Source organism: Pongo abelii, chromosome 19 (assembly GCF_028885655.2).
Source record: "Pongo abelii isolate AG06213 chromosome 19, NHGRI_mPonAbe1-v2.0_pri, whole genome shotgun sequence".
NCBI lineage: Eukaryota > Metazoa > Chordata > Mammalia > Primates > Hominidae > Pongo > Pongo abelii.
In genome coordinates, this window is record NC_072004.2 from 71,815,200 (window position 1) to 71,824,688 (window position 9,489).

The following is a 9,489-nucleotide window of genomic DNA, read 5'->3' on the forward strand; positions in this document are numbered from 1 at the left end:
GAAAGGAAGAGAAGAGAACCCAGAGAAGTGCAAAAAGGATTTCATTTTGTTCGTGTTTGGACCTAAGAGAAAACCAGAAAGATTTCCCCTGCGGCTGAGGGGAGCCACAATATTGGCGAGAGATAGGAGAGGCCCCTCGGGGAGAAGAAAGCTTGGGGAATGCAGATCTCTCTTTAAGATTGATGACGAGTTGGTGGGTGCAGCGCACCAGCATGGCACATGTATACATATGTAACTTACCTGCACATTGCGCACATGTACCATAAAACCTAAAGTATAATAATAATAAAAAAAAAAAAAGTTCCTGCTGTCTAAAAAAAAAAAAAAAAAGATTGATGACTTTCAGAATCATAAATCAGTAGAGCCGGAGAGTCCTCAGCCCTCGCCCCATTCCTTTATCAGTCACACTTGCGCAAGCACTGGCCTCTGCCTCTCCTTGCAGAAGTGACTTGTTTACAAGTTAGTACAGCTAGTTCCTGCCTGACTGAACCACTGTCATCTGAGAATTGAGGGTCAAAGTTGGATCTTCCCAGCTCAGAGGAGAAGCCTTCTCTAAACAAAGGAGGGGCTCAGCTGGGTAGGTTGTTGCAAAGAGAACTCACTTCAGAGCCAAGTCAGCCAGGCCCTGTCACTTAAAAGCTATGTGACCTTGTGGAAGCCTTGAACCCAAGACTCAGGATACTGAGACAGCAAGACCTTCCTCAAATTGCCGAGGTGAGAACTAATGAAATAGTCTGTCTAACGTGCTTGGGACCTACCAGAAGCTCAGCCAGTGGAGTCATTAAATTTTGTCTTTATTATTAGCAATACAGTTCTCGTAGCACACATTGCGAAGGATCGTGTACCCAGCTCAGGGGCACAAGGTGTGTGATTGCGAGGACATCAGAGAAAACAAGATGCGATGAACTGGTGGTAGGCATTTGTTGGGACAATGACAGGGCCCTGGCCTGATCAGGGGAAGGATCAGGGGGAGAAGGAGACACTGGGGGGCTGGGAGGTGGGGATGGAGGAGGGGCACTGTCCCCACGACTCCGCATGCTCAGCTTCTGCAGTCCCGAGTACAGACCCAACTCTGTTTCTCCTTGTCCCATTCTGCCTAAGGGCTGGAGCTTCTCAGAAACTCTGACAGGACATGTGTCCATCTTCAGTGGGGACCCTCCCCCTCCTAGAAGTCCCCCGTCCAGCTGAGGAGGACAGGTCAGGGTGAGGGCAGCAGCCGCCCAGCAGCCTCCATCAGAGACCATCAGCATTTCCCACCATGAATTCAGTAGCGCATGTTGTGGTCCAATCCACAGGTGATTTCTGGGTTCTGTAGCCTCCTCTTGGAAACTTACAAAGCACTTTAAGCAAACAAAAGCTTTGGCCAGGTGCAGTGACTCACGCCTGTAGTCCCAGCACCTTGGGAGGCCAAGGCCAAAAGTTTTGAGAAGTCCTACAAAAAAAAAAAAAAAAAAAAGGTTTGGTTTGTTTATCTCCATGTTTTCCACTGGATGTGATCACAAGAGTTTTGTTTGGGGTTATTTTATATTAATTAACACCCCAGGGAACATACACTGGAAAATCCAGGGGCCCAAAGAACTCAGGACAGGGCTCCAGTTAAGAACTATTATGCTCCAGACCAGCCTGGCCAACATGGTGAAACCCCATATCTACTAAAAATACAAAAAATTAGCCGTGTGTGGTGGCATGTGCCTGTAATCCCAGCTACTTAGGAGACTGAGGTGGGTGGATCACCTGAGGTCAGGAGTTCGAGATCAGCCTGGTCAACATAGTGAAACCTCGTCTCTACTAAAAATACAAAAAATTAGCCAGGTGTGGTGGCAGGTGCCTATAATCCCAGCTACTTGGGAGGCTGAGACAGGAGGATCACTTGAACTGGGAGGTCAAGGCTGCAGTGAGCTGAGATCGCACCACTGCACTCTAGCCTGGGTGACAAAGCGAGACTCCACCTAAAATTTAAAAAAAAAAAAAAAAAAAGAACTAGTATGAAGGGGATGCTCTCAGCAAGCATCCCCTGCCCCAACTTTTTGTACCTCAAACATGACTATTTGCTGTGGATTCTGAATTTGCTTTGTTTCCTTTGTATTTTGCAATTTTCCATTAGGGCTGACAGAAGTTCCTTTGGGAAAACGCCAGCATGTGTTAGTCATGCCGAGGGGAATGGAGAGAAGGAACTTGCTTTGTTCTCATTTTGGCCTGAGAGGAGGGAGAACAGTAGGACCCCTGGGGCTCGGGGGCTGGCGTGGCCGGAGATGGATGTGAGACCCAGGGGCAGAGAAAATGCTAAGAGCTTTTTGGACCATGGATTTTCCATGACTCAGAAAGTCAGTGGAGCCCGCCCTCCCTGGTGCCCTCGTTCCTTCATTGCCACTGCATTTGTTCCACACACTGAGGAGTTTGATGAGGAAACTGAGGCCCAGAGACAAGAAATACCTGGGACAGAGACTCACTGTTCATGGGTAGCTGCTTGCTTTCCAAGAAGACATTTCCAGAGCTTTCCTGCTCATGGGAGGTGTCTATAATTGTTTTAGACAGCATGAGGAGAAGAGGGTGGGCTTGCAGGACAAACCCACTCAGATCCTTTGTCAGCTGAGTTATGTCATCTCTCTGAGCCTCAGTTTCCCATCTGGGAAGCTGGTGGTAGTGAGAAATAAGGCAAATGACTTCTGTACAGGCTTGCCGCCATCCCAGGACAGACAAGGCCCAGCTGCCATACAGAAGAGGTGACAGCATGGAGCAGGATCAGGGGTGCAGAAGGAGGCGCTAGGAGGAAGGGACAAATGAGGACAGAGGCTGTTGTCCATAGAGCACACTCCTTGGAGGGAGGAGGGACCCAACTCAGACACAGCTCACTCAGGTCAGGGGGCAGGAGCCTCTGAGGTGGGTGGGGGGGTGTGACAGGCTCCTGGGAGCTCCTAAGCAGGGACACGCCCCCGCCCTGGAGGTTACTCAGTGCCACTGGGAGTTTGGCAGGTGGTGCTCCTCAGTCCAGCGCTGCTTCCGTGGGTTAGGATGAAGACCCATCTTCTTGCCTGTGTCCTCCTCCATGAGGGACTTATCCAGAACAAAAGCTGTGGGCAGTTCCTGGCCAACAGGTTCTCCTCCCCCACTGCAGGGCTAGAAAAAGGTGAAAACAAAAGGGACATGTGCTTCTCTGTGGCTCTCGGGGTACAGTTCAGTCTCCCCACTATAAGCAAGTTCTCCACAACTGACCCCCTGCTCCCACCAGCACCCCGTCATCCCTCATCAGCCCCTCCTCATCCTCTGCACAGTAGCCCCAGGAAGTTCAAGTTCCAGCTCCTCCAGTGGGCCACTTTCAGTCACACCTCCAGGCCTTCACTGATGCAGTTCCCCCTGCCCAGAACCGCCCATCCCCAACACGCACAAACACACACACACACATGCATACCACCTCCAGCGAATATCATCACCTCCACCAAATATCACCTCCACCAAATATCAAATATCAAATCCAACATCTTCCTGGTGTGTTGACTCAGCGCTTTCTCCAAAGAATGTTCCCTGACTCCCAAGACTGTGTTAGTTGTTTCTGCTGTGTGGCCCAGAGTACCTGGGCTTCCCCCTAATGGAATGCAGCATACTGTATGGAGGTGGCTGTTACCTGTGGGTCTCCCCGACAAGACTCTATGGGGGCAGACTCGGCCTGGGTCACTGTAGTAGCCCCAGCCACTAGCCCCATGCCTGGCACAGAGCAGTCCCTTGGTGAGTACCCATTGAATGAAGGGGTCAATGACAGGCAGAGTCTCCACTTGGGGCTCCCAGTGAGCAGAGAGCTTGGGGAAGCTAATCTTCCTCCCCACACACACCCCACCTTTGGATCTCAAGCTTGACTCTTATGGGCTTGGTGTTAATTCACTTCCCTGAGGTTTCCCTCCGTCTTGACAAATGCTCCTTCTGACAACCCCAACATGACTGACTGAGTCATGGTGAGGGCAAGAGATGAAAGGAATCATGTTTGAGAGTTTGGCCTGAGTTCAGGTGAGGATGGCATGTCTCTGAGGCTGAGAGTGCTGGTAGCAGCAAAGACAGATTGAGGGATTCCTGGGTGGGAAGAAAGCTCAGGAATATCAAAGCCATCGGAGGACACATGAGTGTCACACCCAGCGTGTGGGTGCAGAGCCGTCCTTAGGGACTGTCTGTCCGTGCAGGGTTATTCACCCAGGACCCCTCTGCACCCACACTATCTGTGGTTCTGACACTCATGTGTCCTCTGACAGCTTTAATCTTCCTGGGGAGAGATCAAGGTACCTTCTGGAGAAAATTGAGGCCACAGCGCAATCTTAAAAAGTGTTAAAAATTGTTAGAGGTCAGATAGGTCGTGCTAAGAGCAGGAGGTAGGGAGCCAGATCAACACTGGTGTGGGTGACTTGGGCAAGGAACTTTTCTTCTCTGAGCCTCAGTTTCCTCATCTGTAAATGGAAGCAACAATAGCAACCTCACACAGTTGTGAGAAATCAACAAAATGACATATGGAAGCTTCCTGGCCCATGCCTATCCTAGGAAGCCTCCCCAGCCACCATGGCCAGGTCAGGAGACCCCATCTGAAAGTACAGCCCGTCCCTCTCGTCACCGACGGCACTCGCTCAGCACTGGCCTGTCTGCCTGTCTGCCTCAGGCACCAGACTGTGAGCCCATGGGGGCAGAGACCTCATCTCTTCTGCTCACAATTCCATCTATTCCCAATCCCTGCCACAGAATAGGCACCCAGTGAAGATCTGTTGAATGAATGAATGACTTGAAGAGGGGATTAAAATAGACAGGGACTCCAATACGAGATTTTCAAAAAGAGGCAGGTGAGGACCCACCAGGCCTTACCTCTCCTCACAATCTTTTAAATTCATGGCGTACTATTTCTCCTGGGTTTTATTTTGTTGTTGTTGTTGCATCATTTCTTGAACTTTCTTTCTGGTTTCACAAGAATTTCCTCAGACAATCCCAGTGGATCTCGGTCTAGTAAGAGGAGCACAGAAAGGAACTGATTTTTTCCTGTTTGGGCCTGAGATGGGGAGCGCTTCAGAGCCTGAAGCCAAGAGGCTGCAGCAGCAGCAGCAGCCTCCACAACCAAGCAGAACACTCCGAGGGGCGGGGACTCGAGATCAAAGCTCTAGAGATTTGGGTAGATATTTGCGGAGTGTTAGAATGATATGAATAATAATAGAAACCCTCCTCTGTCATCCTCGTCCCTGCACCGTTTGCTCATTCACCCATTCCTTCCTTTGACAAGCACAGACCCAGGGCCTTCTGGGGGGAAACTGAGATCCCAGGAAAGAATCTACCTGTGCCAGGTCACTTGTCTTCTTCTCAGCTCTTTGTACAGTCATTGCTTCCCACGTAAGTCTTTTTTTTTTTTTTTTTTTTTTTTTTTTTAATTTAGAGACAGTCTCATTCTGTTGCCCTGGCTGGGGTACAGTGGTATGATCATGGTTCACAGCAGCCTCAAACTTCTGGGCTCAAGTGATCCTCCCACCTCAGCCTCCCAAGTAACCCAGTAATTAGGACAACAGGTGCACACCACCATGCCTGTCTAATTTATTTTTCTTTTTTGGTAGATGCAGGGTCTTGCTCTGTTGCCCAGGCTGATCTCAAATTTCTGGCTTCAAGTGATCCTCCTACCTCAGCCTCTCGAAGTGCTGGGAATACAGACATAAGCCACCACACCCAGCCCACATAAGGTATTTTTGACAAGCCTCTGCTTATGGGATTTGCTAGCCTCTGTATTCCTTTGGGGGTCAATAATTGCTCAAGGCCATAGAGAACAGGAAACAGAGCACCAGCTTTGGAGCCAGGCCAAACTGGAATTATATCTTTGCTTGATCATTTACAAGCTATGTGACCTTGGACAAGTTACTTAACCTCTCTAACTTAGAATTTCCTCATCTATAAAATGGGCTTCATAATCCCAGTGTCCTTGGATCAGACTTCCTAGATTCAGTTCCTGTCTCCACTGCTTAGGAGCTGTGTGACCTTTTCAGCAAGTCATTTCATCGCGCTAAACGTGTTTCCTCATGTGTAAAATGTAAACAAGGATAGCATCATGAGATTGCTGTGAGGATTAGATACGGGGTTTATTCCCTTATCTTATATAAAGTGCTTAGGGAAGTGCCTGGAACATTATTAAGTGCGTAATCAGTGTTAGTCCTTGCTCCTTCCTTGTGGACAATTGTTCTTATACTTAGTCGCCCGGCTCCTTTGAAAAGGAATTCTCCCTCTAGTGTCTGTGCCTCCCTGATATAGAAGCCAGAAATTAGCCTTCCAGCCTCCCTTGCAGCTGGACCACAGACACATAATCAGTCACACACACATCATAGAAGCCTGTAAGCTGGGAGCTAATGTCCTATAAAAGGAGGCACCTGGTGGAATCCATGCTGGAAGGAATAACTGCAGACTAGAAGCAGCAGTGCCACAAGTTTGGTGATAGCGCCAGGTGGAATGGGCTATTGAATCTGCACCTGCAGATGGTGGCAAGGGTGGGCTTGCTCCGGGCTGTGCTGCCTTCAAGCCTGTTCCCTGGGAGTTCTTCCTGGAGAGTCTATGGCTTACCTAACATCCTTTAACAAACTGGCTTCAGAGTGTGGCTTCTGATCTTTGCAGGCAAAAAACCTGATGGCTACAGAATTTAGTAACAAGTGTGATTACTGGCATGAGACTTCTAAAAGATCTCTGTTTGGGTGTCCAAAAGACAATGTAAATTTAGCATGTCTGAAACTGACTCCCCATCTTTCATCCCAGCCATCTTCCATCCCACAACTCCTATCATCCAGTTGCTCAGACAAAAGACTCAGAGACCTCCTTGACTTCTTTCTTTTACAATATGCAGTCCTTCAAGAACTCCCGGCAGTGCTTTCTTCAGATGATGCTCGGAATCCAGCCACCTCTGACCATCTTCACTCTGAGTGCTAGGGGCTCTTCACCTCCCTGCACACTGGGCTCTCTGTTTCTGCTCCTAGCCTCGCAGCCTCTCATCAAGTGACCTGTCACTACTCTGCTCAAGGCGTTGTCTGTTAGGATGATCATCAGCACTAGCTGCTCTGCCTGGAGTGGTCCCGACACATGCTTGACTGCCTCCTTCACTCCGTCAAGTTGATACAGAAGGGCTGGGCTCCTGGCTAGACCCTACCCTAAAGCCTGGAACTTCAGCCCTAAAGGACCCCATTTTCCCCCAAAATGTTACCTTTTTGGCCTGCCTGCCCATATGCTGTGCCCATAAAAGACTTCAGCTGGCAGAGCAACACAAGCGGCTGAGCATTGAGGATATAAGCGGCTGAGCGGCGAGCAGAAAAGCAACTGAGTATCGGAGACTGTGGATAGATCTGGCTAACTTCAGATGGTGCAGGTTTGGAGAGGGGCCCTGCCGGAGACGGTGGGGCTTCAGAGAAAGATCACCATCCCATCCCCTTTCCATCCTCCCTTTCCACTGAGAGCCACCCAACACTCAGTAAAGTCTTCTACATTCATCACCTTTCAAACAGTTCATGTGACCTGATTCTTCTTCCTGGACGCCAGACAAGAATCTGGGTGCCGAGAAGGCAGGGGCTGCCACCCTGAACCTCCACTGAACTGGTTGGTATTTGGCCATCCCCTGACAGCAGAGCTGAAAGAACAGGGATGCTGCTGCAGGGCCCTAACAGAGCCTGCTCCTGCCAGAGAGGAGCAACTGGCCGGTTGCAGCGTTCATTTGCTCCGGTTCCCACACTCACTCACGCACTCGCTCCCACAATGAGTGGCCAGCAACAGGCTGAGTGAAACAAAGTGCTCCTTAGCTGGGCGTGGTGGTGGGTGCCTGTAATCCCAGCTACTCGGGAGGCTGAGGCAGGAGAATCGCTTGAACCCGGGAGACGGAGGTTGCAGTGACTCGAGATCTCGCCACTGCACTCCAGCCTGGGCGACAAAGCGAGACTCAGTCTCAAAAAAAAAAAAAAAAAAAAAAAAAAACCAACAACAACAACAAAGTGCTCCAGTTCCCGCCCATGAAGGGCGTCAGGGGAACTATTCCATCTCAAAGTCATTGCTTATGTTTTACTTTCTCAGTGAACCCAACCTTGGCCATCCTATTTAACGTTGCTCTCCTCCCCACCCTGCCATAGCACTCCAATCCCCCTTGATATTCCCTACTTCTTTGTGCACTTACCACCTTCAAGTATAGTATTATTTATTTCTTTATTACATTTGTTGCTCTTGCCCAACGCTTACCTATAATGCAAGCTCTATAAAGGCAGAGATCTTTGTCTCTTTTGTTCATTGATATATCCCAAGCACCTAGAACAGTGCCTGGTGTAAAAGGAGCTTGATACACATTTATCCAATAAAGTTTGTTGAATGAATGACATGAGAATCACTTTGGTTATCTGGCCTGGATGGGCCAGTGAAAATCTGGCTATGATTAAAATGAGCTTCTAGAAGCCCATAGCATGTGAATTAAATTGGAGTTGGTTAGTTTCTTCTAACTGTACTGAAGAGCTTAGAGAAGGAGTAATACACTTGAAGTTCTAAGTTCCTGACTCTGTAGACAGTCAGAGGACCAGGGACTATCCACAATTATTCTTTAAAAATACCTCATTTCTTGTAGTTACAATGCTGAAGTAGTTAATAAACTCAAAATTGACTTCTCCAAGTTGAAATCACAACCTTGCCAAGTCTCTTATATAAAAGTTAGAGCACTGATCAGGAAAAAGGGACACCCACGGAATTGGAACAGGAAGATATTAGAGAATTTAATTGACTCCAAACTCCAAATTATCTTCACATTCTACCCTACCACCCTTTATTGCTTTCAAAATTATAAATAAGCCAGATGCCAGCATACCTGGGGGAAGAGGCCAATTACAAAGACAAAGCTTAGAGAAAAAGGTTTACACACCAGGAGAATTTCAAGCTGCTGCTAATCTATATGAGCAGAAATGTGAAGACTGGGATTGGGAATGAATTTTTGATCCAGCTTAGTTAATGTGGAAGCATTCACCAGAGATTGGAAGTTCAGCTACTAGCTTAAATATCTGGAAGTGGATCAGAATGGTTGCTCAGTTGGATGACAGAAACTGAACTCAATAAAGGCTTATTCGAAATAAAGTTGTTTCTAGAAAATCCTTTTTGTAATAAAGAAAAAGGAATCTGACTGCCTAGGGAGACGGGAATGTTAGGGTAGAATTATCGTGTGGAATCCATTCACTCATTCACCAACTATGAGAGCCCAGAAGGCGCTGTGCAGACTCTGGCTTTTAAGAAATACACAGATCAGGGGGAACACAGCATCTTTGAAAAACACAGTAACAGTTGTTTTCTGGGGATGTGAATGAAAGATGCTGCAGTTGAATTAGGCCTCCTGATTTGAATGGAGATGACATCTGAGGTACAACATGGCAAAGGTGAAGAGCTGACCTAGGATAAAATCTGTAGGAGTCTGTGATGGTGGGTCTCTAGGACAAAAATACATGAGCAGACCACAAGTCAGGGTTCAGTTTTTTGGTTTTT

The 9,489-nt window shown here is 48.2% G+C and overlaps 1 long non-coding RNA gene across 1 annotated transcript; it reads left to right on the plus strand.

Annotated features, from left to right (window-relative positions):
• Window positions 1–355: 355 nt before the first annotated feature.
• On the plus strand, window positions 356–9,087 carry LOC129054941 (uncharacterized). The gene is made up of 3 exons (XR_010137993.1): window positions 356–714; window positions 5,571–5,693; window positions 6,839–9,087. It is a non-coding gene; the product is annotated as an uncharacterized LOC129054941 (long non-coding RNA).
• Window positions 9,088–9,489: the final 402 nt, after the last annotated feature.